At 35.6% G+C, this 9,972-nt stretch overlaps 1 pseudogene; it reads left to right on the forward strand.

The window, feature by feature from the left end:
• Positions 1 to 2,569: 2,569 nt before the first annotated feature.
• On the forward strand, positions 2,570 to 5,960 carry LOC131954502 (akirin-2-like; annotated as a pseudogene).
• Positions 5,961 to 9,972: the final 4,012 nt, after the last annotated feature.

Genomic DNA, 9,972 nt, shown 5'->3' on the forward strand with positions numbered 1-9,972 from the left:
CGACACCAGAGAAAGAAACATCCAGTCCTCAAATCTCACCACAGCAAACAATCGTGGAAACATCAACAACAAACAATCGTGGAAACATCAACAACAAACAATCGTGGAAACATCAACAACAAACAATCGTGGAAACATCAACAACAAACAATCGTGGAAACATCAACAACAAACAATCGTGGAAACATCAACAACAAACAATCGTGGAAACATCAACAACAAACAATCGTGGAAACATCAACAACAAACAATCGTGGACACATCAACAAAAAACAATCGTGGAAACATCAACAACAAACAATCGTGGAAACATGAACAACCAAGAGGAAGAAAGAGGACAGCCAAGAACCGCCCCCCACCCCCAACGAGATGGAATTTATATAATAAAAATATACTTTTACTAGTTTCCGCCCCCCCCCCCCCGCGGAAAATGTTGACCGCCCCCCCCCCTTCCCGAAAATATCAAGTGCCTTCCCCCGCCCCCCCAACCCCCCCCCCCCCCCCCCGCGGAAAATGTTGACCGCCCCCCCCCCCCTTCCCGAAAATATCAAGTGCCTTCCCCCCCCACCCCCGCAGAGAAAAAGTCTGTAAGGAAACACTTTATTTTTCCTCTTGTGTATTATAGCAGAGTCCACCACACTGTGTTTATTTCAGACTTTTTCTCCCGGGGTAATGGGGGGGGGGGGGGAGGGTTGGGGGAGAGGTGACTGGTAAAAGTATATACTTTCTATATAAATTCTATTTCGATCGTGGTAGGCGACGTTGGGGAGGGGGGGGGGGAGGCAGAGCCTAAGAAGAATCTCTGATCCCCACACCTGCATTAATCCCGAACACCCACACACAACATGCGTCCACTAATCCCACCACACACAAAATGCGTCCACTAATCCCACCACACTAAATTCTCACACACTAAATTCTCCCACACATAATTCTCCCAAACTAAATTCTCCCACACTATATTCTCCCACACTATATTCTCCCACACTAAATTCTCCCACACTATATTCTCCCACACTATATTCTCCCACACTAAATTCTCCCACACTAAGTCTCTCCCACATTATATTCTGGCAAACTAAACTCTCCCACACTAACAATCTCACAAATCTAAACTCGATACAAAAATAGTCTCTACCAAAATCACCCAAACATTCAACTCCCCCATATTAGATCCCATCACACACCTCCTCCCCCCCCCCCCCCAACACCACTTGGAACTAAACGCTGACACAGAATATTAGTGTTAGTCCCGAGAGTGTACCAAGGTGTAACACAGTTCACAGCGGTTTGCTCTCGTCTTTTGGATGAGTCAAAATATCTCGCGCGTGGAACTATTTTGTTAGGGGAGAAAACAAACATTGTTTTTCTTTAAAGGGAGGTAATTATAAAAGTAAACGATAAACAGAAATAGAAATAAAAATAATATATTCTGAAGCAAAAACAAGTAAACAAACGTTAGTATAAATTATAGAAACTATTGCAACTATCGCCAATGACCGCTGTGGGGTTGCGCCCACACATCCCTCGAAGTGCACATGCCCTCGAGATGAGTCACCCAGTACTTGTATTGGGTGGCTTCAAATGCACGAGTGGCTAACCTTCAATTTTCTATTTTTCAGCCTGACGACACCCATCTAGGAGAAATCTTAGGTGGGAGGTCCGTCACAATCGCAAGCAAAAAAAGAAAAAAAAAAACAAAAAAAAAAAACAAACAATCGCAAGCAAATCGAACTCATCTCTCAAGATCAACCACGCAATCACGTCACTACTAACAACTTTGCCACTATTTTGGCGACACCCACCTAGGAGACGTCTTAGGTGGGAGGCTCCGTCAAATACCTGCAAAGGAACTAACTATCTCTCAATACCAACTCAACTTACTCAAAATAAACACTCGTCAACACCTTTACTCTACTCATCTCAACTATCTGACCAAGCTCAAAGTCTTCACATCTACAATCCTCGACTCAGCATATCAGGAAAACTTCACTCTTCATCGACACATCGCCCACCTCAACTACTAGACTACGACACAACTTCGATACTCTCTCCAAGCTCCACTCCATCGAACAATACTACTATCAAAGACAACACACGAAGCTCGCCGCTTCAACAACGCATCGATTCAACTCTACCATCAACGCCTCAACAACGGAACATCCCTCATTAACACTCTCAAAGTACAACTACCAACTAAGAATCAACCACTACCCAACCAAGATTATATCACTCGCAAGAACAAAGGCTAAAGGACGATAAGCGATCATGTTTTGTCATGTAATCTATGTTATATGTACTTTGTGTCATAGCAAACCGGAAACAAAAACAAGAAATCAAAAGAAACAAATGGAACCAAGAAAACGGAACAAAGAAATCAAAGAAACAGGGAAAAATGGAACAAAGAAATCAGAAGGGACATTAAGACAGTGTAAATCTTTTTAATGCAATACTATGTATTACATTATAATTTTTTAACATGCAACCTATCCACACAGTGGAAGGAGTTCTATTAAACGTGTAGAAAAAAAATGTATCTACTGAAAAGTCTGTAAAACTCAGACAATTTCATAGTCCTAGGCTACGGAGTAATTCGTTGTTTTTTGAATGTTGACATGTTTTGAACTGAAGACGAGGCTTGCAAGTTGACTTTATGTCGGCCATTGTAAACTAGAAAAATTATAGATTTACGTAATACAAGCGAATGCCATCCTGCAGAGCGATTCATCAAACTTTCTTCATCTTCCCTGTGAATTAAAGATTTCATCTTCTACATTCAGATTGTAGATATATTTGTTGGATTAATTACACCGAAGGTGACCTAACGACTGCTTTAAAAACACAAACAAAGCCGGTACTCATAATGGCTTGTGGGGCAACTTTAAAACGTTCACTTGAATTTGATCCTCTGCACAGTCCTACACAAACGACTCCTATTAAACGCAGACGATGCATGCCGTTGACGGTGGCCCAAACTGCACCACCTACCAAACTGCATCAACTAAATCCATCTCCTTTCCTATCATCAAACCTGACAAAAGAAGAAATCGCTGCCAGAATCGGATCAGAGTTAAAAATTAATGCAGAGAAGAAAGCAATTATTTTTACCTTCAGGAAATCACAGTCCACCATTATCAACATGTTCAGCTCTTGGCCGTCAAAGTCCACCACTTACTCTAGATACATTGACTTGTGTCATTCTTCCAATGATTTTCCATCAACATCACAGTCAGCTTCTGGGTCATGTTCACCAAAGCAGAAAGATGTACCTTTGTTTACCTTTAAACAAGTGGCTTTGATTTGTGAACGAATGGTTAGAGAACATGAAGAAATAAACCGGTAGTGATCTCCCCTAAACTTTCTCGAATATTCTTATATAAAACAACAGGGGATGGTAACTGGGGATATAGTTATGATTTTTAATCCATTTTAAATACTTAAACTTTTAAAAATAGAATATAATCTCAGTAAAAAACAATTGCGCACCAAGCGAACGCCTAATAAAGGTGTGTATAATAGTGCGCAATAGTATTAGTACTTAATAAATTTACATTAGTTTTTTGAGAAATCGGAAGTAGCGTAAATTACTACTTCTGGTCAACGGAAATTATTCAAAATTTAACAGAAGGTAGAGAATTAGATCATTTACTTACATGTGAAATTTCATTTATCTATCTGAAATAGTACTCAAGTTATAGGCTTTTGAAAAATTAAAAGTAGGAAAAGTACCACTTCCGGTTATCCGAAATCGCTCAAAAGTTGATACGGATCTACGATTTTGATAAAATACTTATATATGAAATTTCATCATTCTAGCTCTAACGGTACTCAAGTTATCGTGTTTACACACGGACAGACAAACACACACAGAGACATACGGACAGAATTGCAAAGCCCAGTTTTTCAGACTGGATTACGCATAAAACCTCTTAATTTTGATAAATCTGGATTGATAATTTTTGGCCGATTAAAATAAGTCCTCTATACTTCTAATGTGAAGAAGGACTGAGGTGTAATACGGTGAAAATTGTTAAAATTTCAAGTGATTTTTGTGCACGATTACAATACTTTCTCTATACTTCGTATATACGAGAAAGTAAAAATAAGAGAAGACTATGACAAAGTTCTGAATAACAAGCTTTCAGAACAGTATAAAGTATTTTTAAAGTTCAATCATGACCAGCTACAGAAAAGATTTGGAAATGCACCTACGAGCTATGTTTCTTAATAACAGATGACCATAAAACTTGTACAAAAATCTGATATGTCAAAACAAGAAAATCACCTGTGGATTATGAAGCTTGACTATGTCATTTCAATTACCATTGGAGTTGCTATGGAAGCTTTTTTCAATGGGCTGTTAGAATCAAGTTATAAGATAAATAGTAGTAATATTTAATCACCAAAAAGTTGCTATTTATTATTAAAGATGATTCATATTTTATAGTACCAAAACGATTACTATTGCGGCTATGGTTTTAAAAAAAAATGTTAGGGTAGGTAGATTAGGGAGATAGCTATAGCTGAAAGGTTTTATTTACTTAAGATTTATTAAATGAATAGATTAGTTTGTTATAAAAAATAACATCTTTTGATTTAATCCAGCAATTGTTCCACTTCAGTTCAACATGTAATGTTGCAGGACAAAGTGATTTAGTCAAATTAAAAAAAATAAACTTTTGGATTTAAAAATTATTTTGCAAAACATTGTATTGTTATATTATTTTATGGGTTTTGTACATATTCTGTTTTATTCTGCATAAACATTAAAATAATTACTTTATAACTTTATAAATTTCTTGAGTACATTTTTGTAATTAGTATTGAAATAGCACTTTAAAAAGTTTATGGTTAATCAATATTTTACTGTTGAATTTTAAATTTGTCAGACTGACTGAATTTATAATTCTGTTGCTTTGTATAGCTTTTATGGTGTCAGCATTTTTTTATTTTAAAATTGCTGTCATCAAACATTTCAGGTTTTTCTGTACCCTTGAAAACCTTTCCTGTTGTATCAGATTTAATAATTTGATGTAGAAACGACAATATTTTGTTTTTAATTATTTATTGTTTTGCTTGTTTTATTTATTTTTTTAATTACTGAATTTAAATTTTGTTATTAATTTTGTAATTTAATTGTAACCAAAGCCATGTTTAATATGGCTTTTAAAACAGCCCATAAGTATAAATAAGATGAGTAAGAAACTCATTAATTTAACTGTAACCAAATAAAATAAGCAAGTTAATGTCATCTTATTGTGAGAATAATTTTGGACATCATTTGCTATTTAGTCATCTGTTTCAACACATGTCTATATTGTAAATAAAATTTTGGAGCACATTTTTTGTTTAACGATTGAGTTCTTTGCTGTAAAAAAAAGTCTGGTTTATTTAATGGGTTTTTATTTTTGGTAGATGGGGCTTAAGATTTGATTTACAAAAAAAAAATGTAATAAGCATGAGACAATCTGTAATTTTGTTAATTATGATGTAAAAAATTATCCTTAGAGACTTCAAAGTAAAAATCTGAATAAAACAGTTGTTTCCAAAGCCAGTACTCTAATAAAATGACTAATTTTATGATGTGTTCTTACGGGTTGTAAATTTGGTTTGAATGCGAACATTGAAGTGCATTAAAACAAATAAAATTAGCTTATGAATGGTGTTTGTTTAAATTTGTAAATACTTGTGCTATTTGTTCTTATCAATTTGTATACGATTTTAAAATGTTACTGTTGTCATTTAAAAAATATGAATCCACTTGAAAAACCATTTTATGAAAAGTCCTTTATGCTTAAATAAGGATGGTCTTTGCTCATCTTAATTTGATCTTGATGCTTCTGTTTGAATGACTTAATTCACATTTAAGACTGCAATTATTCTTATGCCTAGTTTCTTTTTTTGCTCTTGTAATTTTTTGAGTGTATGGATTTGTTGTGTATGTGTAACTGCTTATGCCATTCTTAACATGTTATAATTACATTGCCTGATCATTGTGTATTCTAGAATCTTGTATATGCATTTTTATTAAATACTATGAAAACTTGTCATTTTAAAGTGGGCATTTCTGTATACTGGCAAATTTAGAAACAAAAACTCCAACATTATCTGCCATGCTATACAATTTTAGAAAGTTTGTTTGGAAATGTTGACTTCATGGTGTTTTATGTCAGGTTTTGATACAATAAAGAAAATAAAGAAGTTTCCCACCATTAAAAAAAAATTTAAAACTCAGACCACCCATGTTTTGTGAACGATTGGTATAAAAACAAGATGGCCGAAACCAGACAGGCAAGACTTTCAAAAAACCTCAGCTGGCCTTCGCTCTGTCCTGAAGATAATACGGACACCACGTAAACAACCAGCTGTCCTGAAGATAATACGGACACCACGCAAACAACCAGCTGTCTTGAAGATAATACGGACACCACGCAAACAACTAGCTGGCCTGTGTCAACACCCGTAACAGATACATATTCAAATGAAACTGTTAATGTTCTTCAAAGTGGGAGAAAAACCGAAGATGTGTCACAAAAGGAGAGCCCTGTACCTGTACTGTAAGTACACTCTTCAAAAAAAAAATATTAGTGTCCATTCGGGCATTTGTCGCATTCGGGCAAGTGTCCATTCGGGCATTTGTCGCATTCGGGCAAGTGTCTTTCGGGAATTTGTCGTAGACCCTGATACCTAACACCTCCAACTCAACTAACATACCCATAGTAAACCCCATTCACACCAACAGCCGATATAATTGTACACACACCAATGCAAATTATTCCCCTTGCCTACACCACAATGCAGCACAATGATTTCGCCGAAACTAAATTCTGCCCAACTAAATTCTCCGACACTAATAAATTATCGCTCACTAAATTCTTTTGGAAATCATCCTCACTGCAGCAGAGAACTAAAATAAGAATCTACAAGTCTAATGTACGTTTTGTACTCCTCTATGCTGCAGAGTCATGGAAATTAAACAAGAAAGGAGAGAGCCGACTCAGCGGCTTTGAAAGAAAATCCCTCCAACGTATCCTCAGAATAAGGATTAAGTAAGTAAATAAATTCTTCCACACTAAATTATCCCGTACTAAATTCTCCCAAAATGAATTCTCCCAAACTAAATTCCGTCGCACTAAATTCTCCACTAAATTTTCCCACATTTAATTTTCCCACACTAAATCCTCCCGAACTAAATTCTCCCACAACAAATATCTAAATTATCCTACACTAAATTATCCTACACTAAATTCCTTCACACTAAATTCTCCCACATTAAATTCCCCCACATTAATTTTTCTCACACTAAATTCTCACACACTAAATTCTCACACACAAAATTCTCTCACACTAAATTATCTCACACTAAATTCTCCCACACTAAATTCTCCCACACTAATTTTTCCCAGACTAAATTCTCCCACAATTAATTATCCTTTACTAAATTCTCCCACAAAATCACCCAAACATTCAATTCCCCCATATTAGATTCCATTACACAATCCCCCCCCCCCCCCCCCCCCCCCACATAATATTAGTGTTAGTCCCGAGAGTGCACCAAGGTGTAACACAGTTCACAGAGGTTTGCTGTCGTCTTTTGTTTGAGTCAAAATATCTCGCGCGTGGAACTTTTTGTCAGGGGAGAAAACAAACAACGTTTTTTTTTTCAAGGGAGGTATTTATAAAATTAAAAAACAAAAAGAAGTGAAAAAAGTAGTAATAAATTTTGAAACAAAAACAAGTAAACTGACTTCAGTATTAACTATAGAAAAATAAATATAAAAAACATCTTTAAAACATTTGGTGATTTATCAAATAATGTTAATTACAATTACCAGTAATTTTTAATGTTAATCCAATAATCAAATGTAACTAGTTTCAACCAGCTGTAATATTAATACTAAGAAGTATAATATAAGGTATTCAGAAGCTACCCTTATAGCAGCTGACTTATGTCGGAGAATTTTTTGTATTTTTGTTAGCAAAATGTAATGTATCAGGGTCGACAACCAACGGCCCCATTCACACATATAATTAATTGTCTTATCTTCAGAACTCATTAACATGCTGTTCTGCAACACTCGGTAATGAACGATATCATAATAAATATAAACAATAAACACTCGCTATTCTAGGCATGCTGCCTGGCTTCGCTTAGGTTTTCAAAAACATTGAGAATTTTAATGCTTAATTTATTAGTAATTGGCTGTTATGTGTAGTGCTTACGTTCAAACAGTAATGCTAATTTTAGAGAAATTGTTGTTGTTGTTTGTTGTTTATAGCCCGTTTTCTGAGTGATTGATGTGATGTAGGGAAAATTCGGACCGGTCAGTTCTAAAGGTCTTCCGGAGTTTTCTACGATCTCAAACGTTATAAATAGGTTCCTGGATTTGACAACCAAACATTTGTGGAGTGGTAAGTTCACGGAAATCACAAGCAAGTTAGGAGAATTGGAGGTCCTGTAAAACATGCACGTTACGCTGCACAAAAGGACGACTCTAAAGGATATGCTGCGAGTTGAGGCACTAATATGTGACGAATGGAATAGTCTCCCAGGATAGTAAAGTAAGGTGAAGAAGTTAGTATCTGTAGTGCTGACGATCTTCGGGTCAACATAATTCATATAAGCCAGCGTTTTCTTACATGAATATAATAAAAAGTAAAGAAGGCGGGACATCCAGGTCGTCAAGCGTGCGTTCTGCCGCTAGACCACTCCACTCCACTGATTAGCGTTAGGCAAAGTAACAGCGGCTGGGCATAATGCTGAACACATATAATTCCCACAACGAATATCACACACTTAATTATCCTACACTAAATTCCTTCAAACTAAATTCTCCCACATTAAATTCTCTCACATTAATTTTTCTCACACTAAATTCTCCCACACTTAACTCTCGCACACTAAATTCTCCCACACAAAATTCTCTCACACTAAATTCTCTCACACTAAATTCTCCCACACTAAATTCTTTCACACTAAATTCTCTCACACTAAATTCTCCCACACTAAATTCTTCCACTCTAATTTTTCCCAGACTAAATTCTCCCACAATTAATGATCCCTTACTAAATTCTCCCACAAAATCACCCAAACATTCAACTCCCCCATATTAGATTTCATCACACTTTCCCACCTCCCACATGATACTAAGCATATTAGTGTTAGTCCCGAGAGTGCACCAATGTGTAACACAGTTCACAGCGGTTTGCTGTCGTCTTTTGTTTGTTGGAAAGTAACTCGCTCGTGGGACTTTTTTGTCAGGGGAGAAAACAAACAAAGTTTTTTTTTTCAAGGGAGGTAATTATAAAATTAAAAGATTAAAAGAAGTAAAAAAGAAAGTAATAAATTTTGAAACAAAATTTAGTAAACTGACTAAAGTATTAATTATAGAAAAATTAATGTAAAAAAATTCTTTAAAATATTTGGTGATTTATTACACAACATTAATTACAACTACAAGTAATTGTTTATGTTAATCCAATAATTAAATGTAACTAGTTTCAACCAGATGTAGTATTAATACCAAGAAGTTTCTTCAACAGCATTCGGAAACCAATCTGTTCAGGGTATTTTTTGTCGGCGAGTTTTTTAATTTTTAAATCAACAAAAATTGCTGCTAAAAAGAATAACATTGAGGAGTTAATACAAATGATCCAATGTTACCCAATGTTGTATCATGCGTCGCATCCTGATTTTTTAAAAAAGAAAGATCCAATTTATCAAGAGATAGGAAACATTCGGGGTGAAAGCGGTGAAGATGTAAAACGAAAGTGGCGCAACCTAAAAGATGCTTCACGAGAAGCATAAGGGGTCAAAGTTTTTATAAAAATGGTCAGACCAAATGGGTTAGGGTTAGGGTTAGGGTTAGGGTCAAAGTTTTTATAAAAATGTTCAGACCAAATGGGTTAGGGTTAGGGTTAGGGTTAGGGTCAAAGTTTTTATAAAAATGGTCAGACCAAATGGGTAAGGGT

The sequence above is a fragment of the Physella acuta genome, unplaced genomic scaffold (genome assembly GCF_028476545.2).
Source record: "Physella acuta isolate Inbredline_101_S28 unplaced genomic scaffold, ASM2847654v3 ptg001006l, whole genome shotgun sequence".
NCBI lineage: Eukaryota > Metazoa > Mollusca > Gastropoda > Physidae > Physella > Physella acuta.